This window comes from Arachis hypogaea, chromosome 9 (genome assembly GCF_003086295.3).
Source record: "Arachis hypogaea cultivar Tifrunner chromosome 9, arahy.Tifrunner.gnm2.J5K5, whole genome shotgun sequence".
Lineage (NCBI taxonomy): Eukaryota > Viridiplantae > Streptophyta > Magnoliopsida > Fabales > Fabaceae > Arachis > Arachis hypogaea.
In genome coordinates this window covers 28,091,280-28,107,394 of record NC_092044.1, presented here as the reverse complement: position 1 = coordinate 28,107,394, position 16,115 = coordinate 28,091,280, and the positions used below count along the sequence as shown (strand labels likewise).

At 40.3% G+C, this 16,115-nt stretch overlaps 1 non-coding gene across 1 annotated transcript; it reads left to right on the top strand.

Annotated features, from left to right (window-relative positions):
- The first annotated feature begins 14,847 nt into the window (after positions 1–14,847).
- Positions 14,848–14,955, top strand: LOC112713628 (small nucleolar RNA R71). Its single transcript, XR_003158599.1, has one exon. It is a non-coding gene; the product is annotated as a small nucleolar RNA R71 (small nucleolar RNA).
- Positions 14,956–16,115: the final 1,160 nt, after the last annotated feature.

The window sequence follows — 16,115 nt, the reverse complement described above, 5'->3', positions numbered from 1 at the left end:
CGAACCATTCCCCCAGGAATTAGGACAAGTTAAATTCCTCATTGTAGGAACAGACTACTTCACTAGGTGGATTGAGGCCGAGCTATTGGCCGCCGTGACATCACAAAGAAGTCAGAAGTTTCTATATAGAAATATTGTCACAAGGTTTGGGGTTCCCTACTTCATCACCACGGACAATGGTACTCAGTTCACTGACATGGGCTTCAGAAACCTAGTAGCTGATCTGAGAATCAAGCGCCAGTACACCTCAGTAGAACACCCATAGGCCAACGGACAGGCGAAAGCAGCCAACAAAGTCATATTAGCCGGTGTTCATACCCTGGACCGAGCTATAAGTTCTGGGTTAGACTAAAACAAACCGGCCGATCTCTTACTGGGTTAGTCGACCACCGACCTCTCTACAAAGAGATCGGATGAACTGCCACAGGAGACCCAAGAAAGGCCCAAAGAGGCCCCAAAAAGAAGAGTCATCACTCACTAGAAGGTGGCTGGCTGGTGCATGAAATGCAATCCCACTCTTTGACAATTCGCACAACTAACCAGCAAGTATACTGGATCGTCCAAGTAATACCTTACATGAGTAAGGGTCGATCCCACGGAGATTATTGGTTTGAAGCAAGCTATGTTTATTTTATTATTCTTAGTCAGGATATCAATTAAAATTATCAGTTGGAATTATTAGAAAAATAAAAGAGCGTGAAATAAATAATTGTTACTTTAATAATGGAGAATATGTTGGAGTTTTGGAGATGCTTTGTCTTCTGAATTTCTGTAATGTAATATTTAACTCAATTCCAAAGTGCAAAGTTCCTTCCATGGCAAGTTGTATGTAGGGTGTCACCATTGTCAGTGGCTACCTCCCATCCTCTCAATGAAAACGGTCCAGATGCTCTGTCACAGCACGGCTAATCAGCTGTTGGTTCTCGATCATGTTGGAATAGGATCCATTGATCCTTTTGCGTTTGTCATCATGCCCCGCAATCGCAAGTTTGAAGCTCGTCACAGCCATTCAATCCTTGAATCCTACTCGGAATACCACAGATAAGGTTTAGACTTTCCGGATCCTCAAGAGTGGCCGCCATCAATTCTAGCTTATACCACGAAGATTTTAATTAAGGAATCTAAGAGAAGCTCATTCATTCTGATGTAGAATGGAGGTGTTTGTTAGACACACGTTCATGGATTGAGGAAGGTGATGAGTGTCACGGATCATCACCTTCTTCATAGTTAAGCGCGAATGAACATCTTAGATAGGAACACGCACGTTTGAATGGAGAAATAGAAACAATTGCATTAATTCATCGAGACGCTGCAGAGCTCCTCACCCCCAACAATGGAGTTTAGAGACTCATGCCGTCAAAGTGTATAAAATTCAGATCTGAAAAACTCATAAGGTACAAAAATAAGTCTCTAAAAGTTGTTTAAATAGTAAACTAGTAACCTAGATTTACAGAATATGAGTAAACTAAGATAATTGGTGCAGAAATCCACTTTTGGGGCCCACTTGGTGTGTGCTGGGGCTGAGACTTAAGCCTCTCACGTGTTTGGGCTGTTTCTGGAGTTGAACGCCAGGTTGTAACGTGTTTTGGGCGTTGAACTCCAACTTGTAACCTGTTTCTGGCGCTGGACGCCACACTGCAGCATGGAACTGGCGTTGAACGTCAGTTTACGTCATCTATCTTTGTGCAAAGTATGAACTATTATCTATTTATGGAAAGCCCTGGATGTCTACTTTCCAACCCAATTGAGAGCGCGTCAATTGGACTTCTGTAGCTCCAGAAAATCCATTCCGAGTGGAAGGAGGTCAGGATCCAACAGCATCAACAGTCCTTTTTCAGCCTAAATCAGATTTTTGCTCAGCTCCCTCAATTTTAGACAGAAAATACCTGAAATCACAGAAAAATACACAAACTCATAGTAAAGTCCAGAAATATGATTTTTTCCTAAAAACTAATAAAATTCTATTAAAAACTAATTAAAACATACTAAAATCTACATGAAATTACCCCCCAAAAAAGCGTATAAAATATCCGCTCATCACAATGCCAAACTTAAACTGTTGCTTGTCCCCAAGTAACTAGAAGAATAAAATAGGATAAAAAGAAGTTAAGAAGCAATAATATCTCAGATTTTCAAGTGAGGCTCAGGTTTTAGTTAGATGAGCGGGGCTAGTAGCTTTTTGTTTCTGAACAGTTTTGACATCTCACTTTATCCTTTGAAATTCAGAATGATTGGCATCCGTAGGAACTCAGGATTCCGATATTATTATTGATTTTCCTAGTGTAGTATGTTGATTCTTGAACACAGTTACTTTATGAGTCTTGGCCGTGGCCCTAAGCACTTTGTTTTCCAGTATTACCACTGGACACATAAATGCCACAGACACATAATTGGGTGAACCTGTTCAGATTGTGACTTAGCTTTGCTAAAGTCCCCAATTGGAGGTGTCCAGAGCTCTTAAGCACACTTTTTTGCCTTGGATCACGACTTTAACCACTCAGTCTCAAGCTTTTTACTTGGACCTGCATGCCACAAGCACATGGTTAGGGACAGCTTGATTTAGCCGCTTAGGCCTGGATTTACTTCCTTGGGCCCTCCTATCCATTGATGCTCAAAGCCTTAGATCCTTTTCACCCTTGCCTTTTGGTTTAAAGGGCTATTGGCTTTTTCTTCTTTTTCTTGATCCAATGATTCCTTGTATTTTATTTTATTTTATTTTATTTTGAACTGCTTTTTCTTGCTTCAAGAATCAATTTCATGATTTTTCAGATCATCAATAATATTTTTCGTGTTCCTCATTCTTTCAAGAACCAACAATTTTAACATTCATAAAATTCAAGATAAAAAATATGCACTGTTTAAGCATTCATTTAGAAGACAAAAGGTATTGCCACCACAGATAATTAATTATAATTTTTATTATTAAGAACTCGAAAAATATAAATTACTTCTTTATTCTAATTATCTACTATTTTACTCATGTTTGATGATGATGAGAAAAATAAATTATAACTTAATTGGAAATAAAACCAGAATAGATATGCTAATTACTACTACTACTGTATAACTTCTAAGGTAAATTCCTATAATAACACTATCACAGAGTTAAAGCTAAAATTAGAACTCAACAACCTGTATTTTGGGAAGTGGATGTTCCTCTGATCTGTGGGGTGCTTGGTCCTTCAAGGATTAATTTCTGGCGCTTCAGCTCCCTTAAGTCACGCCCTTGCTCTTCTTGTTCCCTAAGCAATTTGCAAAGCATGCTAGTTTGATTGTTCTGTTCTTCCTTTATTTGGTTCATAACTTCTTGCAGCTTGGAAACAGATGCCTCAAGATGTTCCCAATATTCGAATTGAGGGAGTTCTGGGAGGAATTCTTGTGCTCTCCTCTTGATTGGATCATCCTGCAGCTGTTGTCTTTCCATTGATATTTTAGTGATTTTCAGTTGCTTGAGGACAAGCAACAATTTAAGTTTGGTGTTGTGATGAGCGGATAATTTGTACGCTTTTTGACATTGTTTTTAGTATGTTTTTAGTATGATCTAGTTAGTTTTTAGTATATTTTTATTAGTTTTTAGTTAAAATTCACTTTTCTGGACTTTACTATGAGTTTGTGTGTTTTTCTGTGATTTCAGGTATTTTCTGGTTGAAATTGAGGGACCTGAGCAAAAATCTGATTCAGAGACTGAAAAGAACTGCAGATGCTGTTGGATTCTGACCTCCCTGCACTCGAAGTGGATTTTCTGGAGCTACAGAAGCCCAATTGGCGCGCTCTTAACGGCGTTGGAAAGTAGACATCCTGGGCTTTCCAACAATATATGATAGTCCATACTTTTTCCAAGATTTGTTGGCCCAAACCGGCGTTCAAAGTCACCCTTAGGAATTCCAGCGTTAAACGCCGGAACTGGCACCAAAATGGGAGTTAAACGCCCAAACTGGCATAAAAGCTGGCGTTTAACTCCAAGAAGAGTCTCTACACGAAAATGCTTCATTGCTCAGCCCAAGCACACACCAAGTGGGCCTGGAAGTGGATTTTTATGTCATTTACTCATCTCTGTACACCCTAGGTTACTAGTTCTCTATAAGTAGGACCTTTTACTATTGTATTCTCATCTTTGGACATCTAGTTCTTAGATCATTGGGAGGCTGGCCTCACGGCCATGCCTAGACCTTGTTCTTATGTATTTTCAACGGTGGAGTTTCTACACACCATAGATTAAGGTGTGGAGCTCTGCTGTACCTCGAGTATTAATGCAATTACTATTGTTCTTCCATTCAATTCCGCTTGTTCTTGTTCTAAGATATCACTTGTTCTTCAACTTGATGAATGTGATGATCCGTGACACTCATCATCATTCTCACCTATGAACGTGTGACTGACAACCACCTCCGTTCTACCTTCGATTGGGTGAATATCTCTTGGATTCCTAATTGCACGATGCATGGTTGATCGCCTGACAACCGAGTGCTCGCCTGACAACCGAGCCAACCATTCCGTGAGATCAGAGTCTTCGTGGTATAGGCTAGAACTGATGGCGGCATTCAAGAGAATCCGGAAGGTCTAACCTTGTCTGTGGTATTCTGAGTAGGATTCAATGATTGAATGACTGTGACGTGCTTCAAACTCCTAGCAGGCGGGGCGTTAGTGACAGACGCAAAAGAATCGCTGGATTCTATTCCGGCCTGACCGAGAACCGAGAGATGATTAGCCATGCTGTGACAGAGCATAGGAACATTTTCACTGAGAGGATGGGAGGTAGCCACTGACAACGGTGAAACCCTTGCATAAGCTTGCCATGGAAAGGAGTAAGAAGGATTGGATGAAGACAGTAGGAAAGCAGAGAGACGGAAGGGAAGGCATCTTCATGCGCTTATCTGAAGTTCCTACCAATGAATTACATAAGTATCTCTATCTTTATCTTTATGTTTTTATGCGTTCATCACCATACCCATTTGAGTTTTCCTGACTAAGATTTACAAGATGACCATAGCTTGCTTCATACTAACAATCTCCGTGGGATCGACCCTTACTCGCGTAAGGTTTATTACTTGGACGACCCAGTGCACTTGCTGGTTAGTTGTGCGAAGTTGTGTAATGCCATGGTATTGAACACCAAGTTTTTGGGGTTCATGACCGGGGATTATGAGAGTTGTAAAAAGTATTGTTCACAATTTCGCGCACCAAGTTTTTGGCGCCGTTGCCGGGGATTGTTCAGTTTGGACAACTGACGGTTCATCTTGTTGCTTAGATTAGGTATTTATTTTTTTCGAAATTCTTGAAGAGGAATTCTAAAGTTTTATGATGATTTGTTGAAATCTGGCTGGCTGTGAAGCCATGTCTAATTTCATTGGACCGAGATTTCAACTTATCATCACAATAGCTTGTTGATTTCTATCAATCTTGCTATTGGAGCAGTGATCTGCTAAGGCTTGGCTGGCCATTGGCCATGTCTAGTGTTTTAGACCGAAGCTCTCTTTGAAAGCTTGGCTGGCTGTGAAGCCATGTCTAATTCCTGGACCGGAGTCTTAGACTAGCATTGCACTGATTCCTGGAATTCTCATTAAGAATTTTGATACATTTTTCCACTTAATTTTCGAAAAAGCACAAAAAAATTACAAAATCATAAAACCCAAAAATTTCTGGTTTGAGTCTAGTGTTTCATTTTAAGTTTAGTGTCAATTGCATGCATTCATTCATGTGTCTTAAGGATCTTCAAATAATTCTTGATGATTTCTTACTCTAATCTTTGAATTCTCTTGACTTGAGTGTTTATGTGTGTCTCATATGCATTCTCATTAGTGTCAGTAGTATACAAACTGCTAAGTTTGGTGTCTTGCATGCATTGTTATTTGATTTTAGTTGTATTTTGATTTTTCCTTATTATTAAAAATCCAAAAATATTTTTAATTTGTGTCTTCTCAAGTCAATAATACAGAGAATTGAAGATTCAGAACATTCAGCAGAGGAATTGCACAGAAAAAGCTGGGCGTTCAAAACGCCCAGTGAAGAAGGACAGACTGGCGTTTAAACGCCAGCCAGGGTACCTGGTTGGGCGTTTAACGCCCAGAAAGGTAGTGTTTTGGGCGTTAAACGCCAGAATGTGCACCATTCTGGGCGTTTAACGCCAGGATGGCTAAAGGGGGAAGATTTTGTTTTCGAATCAAATTTTTTTTTTTAGTTTTCAAAATTTTTTCAAAATCAAATCTTTTTCAAATCAATTTTTCAATCAAATCTTTTTCAAAATCAATTTCTTTCCATTTTCAAAAATACTTGCAACCAATTAATGATTTGATTCAACATTTCAAGTATGTTGCCTTTTCTGTTGAGAGAGGTTTAATGTTTGAATCATATCTTTTCTTGTTAGCCAAGTTTTTAATTTTCAAAATCAAATTTTTTTAAAATGTTTTTCAAATCATATCTTCTCAATCACATCTTTTTAAAACTAATCATATCTTCTTAACCACATCTTTTTCAAAATAGTTTTCAATCAAATCTTTTTGATTTCTAATTTCAAAATCTTTTCAAAAATCACTTCACTTCTTTCCCACTTTTATTTTCAAAAATTAAGTAATGTTTTTCAAAAATGTTTTCAAAATATTTTTTACTTAATTTTTGAAAATCACTTCCCTCCTTCTCACATCCTTCTATTTATGGACTAACACTATTCCTTAATGCAAAATTCGAACTCCATCTTCTTTGATAAGTTCGAATTATCTACCTCTGTCTTCTTCTTTTCTTTTCCTCTGACATCTCAAGGAATCTCTATACTGTGACATAGAGGATTCCATATTTCCTTGTTCTCTTCTCTTTCTTATGAGCAGAAGCAGAGACAAAAGCTTTCTTGTTGAGGCTGACCCTGAACCTAAAAGGACCTTGAAGAGAAAGCTAAGAGAAGCCAAAGCACAACTCTCTTTAGAGGACCTGACCGAATTCTTCAAAGAAGAAGAACTCATGGCAGCCGAAAACAACAACAATGCCAACAATGCAAGGAAGGTGCTGGGTGACTTTACTGCACCTACTCCCGACTTCTATGGGAGAAGCATCTCTATCCCTGCCATTGGAGCAAACAACTTTGAGCTTAAGCCTCAATTAGTTTCTCTAATGCAACAGAATTGCAAGTTTCATGGACTTCCATTGGAAGATCCTCATCAGTTTTTAGCCGAGTTCTTGCAAATCTGTGACACTATCAACACTAATGGGGTTGACCCTGAGGTCTACAGACTTATGCTATTCCCTTTTGCTGTAAGAGACAGAGCTAGAACATGGTTGGACTCTCAACCTAAAGAAAGCCTGGACTCTTGGGAAAAGCTAGTCAATGCCTTCTTGGCAAAGTTCTTTCCACCTCAAAAATTGAGTAAGCTTAGAGTGGAAGTCCAAACCTTCAGACAGAAGGAAGGAGAATCCCTCTATGAAGCTTGGGAAAGATACAAACAATTAATCAGAAAGTGTCCCTCTGACATGCTTTCTGAATGGAGCATCATAGGTATTTTCTATGATGGTCTCTCTGAACTGTCCAAGATGTCTTTGGATAGCTCTGCTGGAGGATCTCTTCATCTGAAGAAGACGCCTACTGAAGCTCAAGAACTGATTGAAATGGTTGCAAATAACCAATTCATGTATACTTCTGAAAGGAATCCTGTGAACAATGGGACTGGTCAGAAGAAAAGAGTTCTTGAGATTGACACTCTGAATGCCATATTGGCTCAGAACAAAATATTGACTCAACAAGTCAATATGATTTCTCAAAGTCTGTCTGGAATGCAAAATACACCAAGCAGTACTAAGGAAGCTTCATCTGAGGAAGAAGCTTATGATCCTGAGAACCCTTCAATGGAAGAGGTGAATTACATGGGAGAACCCTATGGAAACACCTATAATCCTTCATGGAGGAATCATCCAAATCTTTCATGGAAGGATCAACGGAGACCTCAACAAGGTTTCAATAACAATAATGGTGGAAGAAACAGGTTTAGCAATAGCAAGCCTTTTCCATCATCTTCTCAGCAACAGACAGAGAGTTCTTAGCAGAATACCTCTGACTTAGCAACCATGGTCTCTGATCTAATCAAAACCACTCAAAGTTTCATGACTGAAACAAGGTCCTCCATCAAAAATTTGGAAGGACAAGTGGGTCAGCTGAGCAAGAAAATTACTGAACTCCCTCCTAGTACTCTCCCAAGCAATACAGAAGAAAATCCAAAAGGAGAGTGCAAGGCCATCAACATGGCCGAATTTTGGGAGGAGGGAGAAGCAGTGAACGCCACTGAGGAAGGCCTCACTGGGCGTCCACTGACCTCCAATGAGTTCCCCAATGAGAAACCATGGGAATCTGAGGCTCAAAATGAGACCATAGAGATTCCATTGGACTTACTTCTGCCATTCATGAGCTCTGATGAGTATTCTTCCTCTGAAGAGGATGAGTATGTCACTGAAGAGCAAGTTGCTAAATACCTTGGAGCAATCATGAAGCTAAATGACAAGTTATTTGGAAATGAGACTTGGGAGGATGAACCCCCTTTGCTCACCAAAGAACTGGATGACTTGTCTAGGCAGAAATTACCTCAAAAGAGACAAGATCCTGGGAAGTTTTCAATACCTTGTACCATAGGCACCATGACCTTCAAGAAGGCCTTGTGTGACTTAGGGTCAAGTGTAAACCTCATGCCTCTCTCTGTAATGGAGAAGCTAGGGATCTTTGAGGTGCAAGCTGTAAAAATCTCACTAGAGATGGCAGACAATTCAAGAAAACAAGCTTACGGACTTGTAGAGGATGTTCTGGTAAAAGTTGAGGACCATTACATCCATACTGATTTCATAGTCCTAGAGACTGGGAAGTGCATGGATGAATCCATCATCCTTGGCAGACCCTTCCTAGCCACAGCAAAGGCTGTGATTGATGTTGATAGAGGAGAGTTGATCATTCAAGTGAATGAAGAATCCTTGGTGTTTAAGGCCCAAGGATATCCCTCTGTCATCATGGAGAGGAAGCATGAAGAGCTTCTCTCAAAGCAGAGCCAAACAGAGCCCCCACAGTCAAACTCTAAGTTTGGTGTTGGGAGGCCACAACCAAACTCTAAGTTTGGTGTTAAACCCCCACATTCAAACTCTAAGTTTGGTGTTGGGAGGTCCCAACATGGCTCTGAATATCTGTGAGGCTCCATGAGAGTCCTCTGTCAAGCTACTGACATTAAAGAAGCGCTTGTTGGGAGGCAACCCAATGTTATATTTTATCTATTTCCTTTTGTTATTTTATCTTTTTTTTGTAGGTTGATGATCATGAGAAGTCACAAAATCAATGAAAAAAGCAAAAACAGAATAAAAAACAGGAAGAAAAATAGCACACCCTGGAGGACGCACCTACTGGCGTTTAAACGCCAGTGAGGTTAGCTGTTGGGCGTTTAACGCCCAGTCTGGCACCATTCTGGGCATTTAACGCCAGAAAGGGGCACCAGACTGGCGTTAAACGCCAGAAAGGGGCAAGAAGCTGGCGTTAAACGCCAGAAATGGGCACCAGCCCGGCGTTTAACGCCAGAAATGGCTAAAAACGCAAATTTGCTTGCCATTTGGTGCAGGGATGACTTTTCCTTGACACCTCAGGATCTGTGGACCCCACAGGATCCCCACCTACCCTACCACTCTCTCTCTCTTCTTCACCCATTCACCAATCACCTCAACACCTCTTCCCCAAAAACCCCTCACCTATCAAATCCCATCTTTCTCTTCACCACTCACATCCATCTTTCATAAAACCCCACCTACCTCGCCATTCAAATTAAAACCACTTTCCCACCCAAACCCACCCCCAAATGGCCGAACCCTACCCTTCCCCCTCTCCTATATAAACCCTCCTTCACTCCTTCATTTTCACACATCCTAAACACCATTTCTCTCCCCTTTGGCCGAACACAAAGCCATTCCCTTCCTCCTCTTTCCTTCTTCTCCTACTCTCTTCTTTCTCCTTTTGCTCGAGGACGAGCAAACATTTTAAGTTTGGTGTGGTAAAAGCACTGCTTTTTGTTTTTCCATAACCATTTATGGCATCCAAGGCCGGAGAAACCTCTAGAAAGAGGAAAGGGAAGGCAAAAGCTTCTACCTCCGAGTCATGGGAGATGGAGAGATTCATCTCAAGGGTGCATCAAGACCACTTCTATGAAGTTGTGGCCTTGAAGAAGGTGTTCCCCGAGGTCCTTTTTTCACTCAAAAAGGGTGAATATCCGGAGATCCAACATGAGATCCGAAGAAGAGGTTGGGAAGTTCTTACCAACCCCATTCAACAAGTCGGAATCTTGATGGTTCAAGAGTTCTATGCCAATGCATGGATCACCAAGAACCATGATCAAAGTGTGAACCCGGATCCAAAGAATTATCTTACTATGGTTCGGGGGAAATACTTGGATTTTAGTCCGGAAAGTGTAAGGTTGGCATTCAATTTGCCCATGATGCAAGGAGATGAGCACCCTTACACTAGAAGGGTCAACTTTGATCAAAGGTTGGACCAAGTCCTCACAATCATATGTGAAGAGGGCGCCCAATGGAAGAGAGATTCAAGAGGAAAGCCGGTTCAATTGAGAAGGCATGACCTCAAACCCGTGGCTAGGGGATGGTTAGAGTTTATACAACGCTCAATCATTCCCACTAGCAACCGGTCCGAAGTTACCATAGACCGGGCTATCATGATCCATAGCATCATGATTGGAGAAGAAATAGAAGTTCATGAGGTTATAGCCCAAGAACTCTATAAGGTGGCGGACAAGTCCTCTACCTTGGCAAGGTTAGCCTTTCCTCATCTCATTTGTCACCTCTGTTATTCGGTTGGAGTTGACATAGAGGGAGACATCCCTATTGATGAGGACAAGCCCATCATTAAGAAGAGGATGGAGCACACAAGAGACCCCACTCATCATGAGATCCCTGAGATTCCTTAAGGGATACACTTCCCTCCACAAAACTATTGGGAGCAACTAAACACCTCCCTAGGAGAATTGAGTTCCAACATGGGACAACTAAGGATGGAGCACCAAGAACACTCCATCATCCTCCATGAAATTAGAGAAGATCAAAGAATCATGAGGGAGGAGCAACAAAGACAAGGAAGAGACATTGAGGAGCTCAAGCACTCCATAGGATCTTCAAGAGGAAGAAAGAGCCGCCATCACTAAGGTGGACCCGTTCTTTGATTTCCTTGTTCTTTATTCTTCTGTTTTTCGAATTTTATGCTTATGTTTATCTATGTTTGTGTCTTGTGATCACTAGTGTCTTAGTGTCTATGCCTTAAAGCTATGAATGTCCTATGAATCCATCACCTCTCTTAAATAAAAACGTGCTTAATTGAAAAAGAAAAAGAATTGCATGAATTTTGAATTTTATAACAGTTTAATTATTTTGATGTGGTGGCAATATTTTTGTTCTCTGAATGTATGCTTAAACAGTGCATATGTATCTTGAATTTGTGGTTCATGAATGTTGGCTCTTGAAAGAATGATGAAAAAGGAGACATGTTACTGAGGATCTGAAAAATCATTAAAATGATTCTTGAAGCAAGAAAAAGCATTTCTATTCAAAAAAAAAAATCGAAAAAAAAATAGAGAAAAGGGGAGAAAAAGAAAGAAAAAGAAATAAAGTTGTGATCCAAGGCAAAAAGAGTGTGCTTAAGAACCCTGGACACCTCTAATTGGGAACTCTAGCAAAGCTGAGTCACAATCTGAAAAGGTTCACCCAATTATGTGTCTGTGGCATGTATGTATCCGGTGGTAATACTGGAAGACAGAGTGCTTTGGGCCACAGCCAAGACTCAATAAGTAGCTATGTTCAAGAATCATCATACTCTACTAGGAGAATCAATAACACTATCTGGATTCTAAGTTCCTAAAGAAGCCAATCATTCTGAATTTCAAAGGATAGAGTGAGATGCCAAAACTGTTCAGAGGCAAAAAGCTAAAAGCCCCGCTCATCTAATTAATACTGATCTTCATAGATGTTTTTGGAATTCATTGCATATTCTCTTCTTTTTATCTTATTTGATTTTCAGTTGCTTGAGGACAAGCAACAATTTAAGTTTGGTGTTGTGATGAGCGGATAATTTGTACGCTTTTTGGCATTGTTTTTAGTATGTTTTTAGTATGATCTAGTTAGTTTTTAGTATATTTTTATTAGTTTTTAGTTAAAATTCACTTTTCTAGACTTTATTATGAGTTTGTGTGTTTTTCTGTGATTTCAGGTATTTTCTGGTTGAAATTGAGGGACCTGAGCAAAAATCTGATTCAGAGACTAAAAAGGACTGCAGATGCTGTTGGATTCTGACCTCCCTGCACTCGAAGTGGATTTTCTGGAGCTACAGAAGCCCAATTGGCGCGCTCTCAACGGCGTTGGAAAGTAGACATCCTGGGCTTTCCAACAATATATGATAGTCCATACTTTTCCCAAGATTTGATGGCCCAAACCGGCGTTCAAAGTCACCCTCAGGAATTCCAGCGTTAAACGCCGGAACTGGCACCAAAATGGGAGTTAAACGCCCAAACTGGCATAAAAGCTGGCGTTTAACTCCAAGAAGAGTCTCTACACGAAAATGCTTCATTGCTCAGCCCAAGCACACACCAAGTGGTCCCGGAAGTGGATTTTTATGTCATTTACTCATCTCTGTACACCCTAGGTTACTAGTTCTCTATAAGTAGGACCTTTTACTATTGTATTCTCATCTTTGGACATCTAGTTCTTAGATCATTGGGAGGCTGGCCTCACGGCCATGCCTAGACCTTGTTCTTATGTATTTTCAACGGTGGAGTTTCTACACACCATAGATTAAGGTGTGGAGCTCTGCTGTACCTCGAGTATTAATGCAATTACTATTGTTCTTCCATTCAATTCCGCTTGTTCTTGTTCTAAGATATCACTTGTTCTTCAACTTGATGAATGTGATGATCCGTGACACTCATCATCATTCTCACCTATGAACGTGTGACTGACAACCACCTCCGTTCTACCTTCGATTGGGTGAATATCTCTTGGATTCCTGATTGCACGATGCATGGTTGATCGCTTGACAACCGAGTGCTCGCCTGACAACCGAGCCAACCATTCCGTGAGATCAGAGTCTTCGTGGTATAGGCTAGAACTGATGGCGGCATTCAAGAGAATCCAGAAGGTCTAACCTTGTCTGTGGTATTCTGAGTAGGATTCAATGATTGAATGACTGTGACGTGCTTCAAACTCCTAGCAGGCGGGGCGTTAGTGACAGACGCAAAAGAATCGCTGGATTCTATTCCGGCCTGACCGAGAACCGACAGATGATTAGCCATGCTGTGACAGAGCATAGGAACATTTTCACTGAGAGGATGGGAGGTAGCCACTGACAACGGTGAAACCCTTGCATAAGCTTGCCATGGAAAGGAGTAAGAAGGATTGGATGAAGACAATAGGAAAGCAGAGAGACGGAAGGGAAGGCATCTTCATGCGCTTATCTGAAGTTCCTACCAATGAATTACATAAGTATCTCTATCTTTATCTTTATGTTTTTATGCGTTCATCACCATACCCATTTGAGTTTGCCTGACTAAGATTTACAAGATGACCATAGCTTGCTTCATACTAACAATCTCCGTGGGATCGACCCTTACTCGCGTAAGGTTTATTACTTGGACGACCCAGTGCACTTGCTGGTTAGTTGTGCGAAGTTGTGTAATGCCATGGTATTGAACACCAAGTTTTTGGGGTTCATGACCGGGGATTATGAGAGTTGTGAAAAGTATTGTTCACAATTTCGCGCACCAACAAGTCATCCAGTTCTTTGGTGAGCAAAGGGGGTTCATCCTCCCAAGTCTCATTTCCAAATAACTTGTCATTTAGCTTCATGATTGCTCCAAGGTATTTAGCAACTTGCTCTTCAGTGACATACTCATCCTCTTCAGAGGAAGAATACTCATCAGAGCTCATGAATGGCAGAAGTAAATTCAATGGAATCTCTATGGTCTCATTTTGAGCCTCAGATTCCCATGGTTCCTCATTGGGGAACTCATTGGAGGCCAGTGGACGTCCATTCAGGCCTTCCTCAGTGGTGTTCACTGCCTCTCTTTCCTCTCCAAATTCGGCCATGTTGATGGCTTTGCACTCTCCTTTTGGATTTTCTTCTGTATTGCTTGGAAGAGTACTAGGACGGAGTTCAGTAATTCTCTTTCTCAGCTGACCCACTTGTGCCTCCAAATTTCTAATGGAGGACCTTGTTTTAGTCATGAAACTTTGAGTGGTTTTGATCAGATCAGAGACCATGGTTGCTAAGTCAGAGGTGTTCTGCTTAGAACTCTCTGTCTGCTGCTGAGAAGATGATGAAAAAGGCTTGCTATTGCTAAACCTGTTTCTTCCACCATTATTATTATTGAAACCTTGTTGAGGTCTCTGTTGATCCTTCCATGAGTAATTTGGATGATTTCTCCATGAAGGATTATAGGTGTTTCCATAGGGTTCTCCCATGTAATTCACCTCTTCCATTGAAGGGTTCTCAGGATCATAAGCCTCTTCCTCAGATGAAGCTTCCTTAGTACTGCCTGGTGCATTTTGCATTCCAGACATACTTTGAGAAATCATATTGACTTGTTGAGTCAATATTTTGTTCTGAGCCAATATGGCGTTCAGAGTGTCAATCTCAAGAACACCTTTCTTCTGGCTAGTCCCATTGTTCACAGGATTCCTTTCAGAAGTGTACATGAATTGGTTATTTGCAACCATTTCAATCAGCTCTTGAGCTTCTGTAGGCGTCTTCTTCAGATGAAGAGATCCTCCAGCAGAGCTATCCAAAGACATCTAGGATAGTTCAGAGAGACCATCATAGAAAATACCTATGATGCTCCTTTCAGAAAGCATGTCAGAGGGGCACTTTCTGATTAATTATTTGTATCTTTCCCAAGCTTCATAGAGGGATTCTCCTTCCTTCTGTCTGAAGGTTTGGACTTCCACTCTAAGCTTACTCAATTTTTGAGGTGGAAAGAACTTTGCCAAGAAGGAATTGACTAGCTTTTCCCAAGAGTTCAGGCTTTCTTTAGGTTGAGAGTCCAACCATGTTCTAGCTCTGTCTCTTACAGCAAAAGGGAATAGCATAAGTCTGTAGACCTCAGGGTCAACCCCATTAGTCTTGACAGTGTCACAGATTTGCAAGAATTCAGCTAAAAACTGATGAGGATCTTCCAGTGGAAGTCCATGGAACTTGCAATTCTATTGCATTAGAGAAACTAATTGAGGCTTAAGCTCAAAGTTGTTTGCTCCAATGGCAGGGATAGAGATGCTTCTCCCATAGAAGTCGGGAGTAGGTGCAGTAAGGTCACCCAGCACCTTCCTTGCATTGTTGGCATTGTTGTTGTTTTCGGCTGCCATTTGTTCTTCTTCTTTGAAGATTTCTGTTAGGTCCTCTACAGAGATTTGTGCCTTAGCTTCTCTTAGCTTTCGCTTCAAGGTCCTTTCAGGTTCAGGATCAGCCTCAACAAGAATGCTTTTGTCTTTGCTCTTGCTCATAAAAAAGGGAAGAAAACAAGGAAATATGGAATCCTCTATGTCACAGTATAGAGACTCCTTTAGGTGTCAGAGGAAAAGAAAAATGGAAGGCAGAAGTAGAAAATTCGAACTTATCAAAGAAGATGGAGTTCGAATTTTGCATTAAAGGATAGTGTTAGTTCATAAATAGAAGGATGTGAGAAGAAGAGAGGTAATTTTCGAAAATTAAGTGAAAGATTTTGAAAACATTTTAAAAAAAACTAATTGATTTTCGAAAATAAAAGTGGGAAAGAAGTAAAGTGATTTTGAAAAAGAATTTTTGAAATAAGAAATCAAAGAGATTTGATTGAAAGCTATTTTGAAAAAAAATATGGTTAAGAAGATATGATTAGTTTTAAGAGGATGTGATTGAGAAGATATGATTTGAAAAATATTTTAAGAAGATTTGATTTTGAAAATTAATGACTTGGCTATCAAGAAAAGATATGATTCAAACATTAAACCTTTCTCAACAGAAAAGGCAACATACTTGAAATGTTGAATCAAATCATTAATTGATAGCAAGTACCTTTGAAAATAGAAAGAAATCAAATTTGAAAACATATGATTGAAAAGATATGATTTGAAAAAGATTTGAT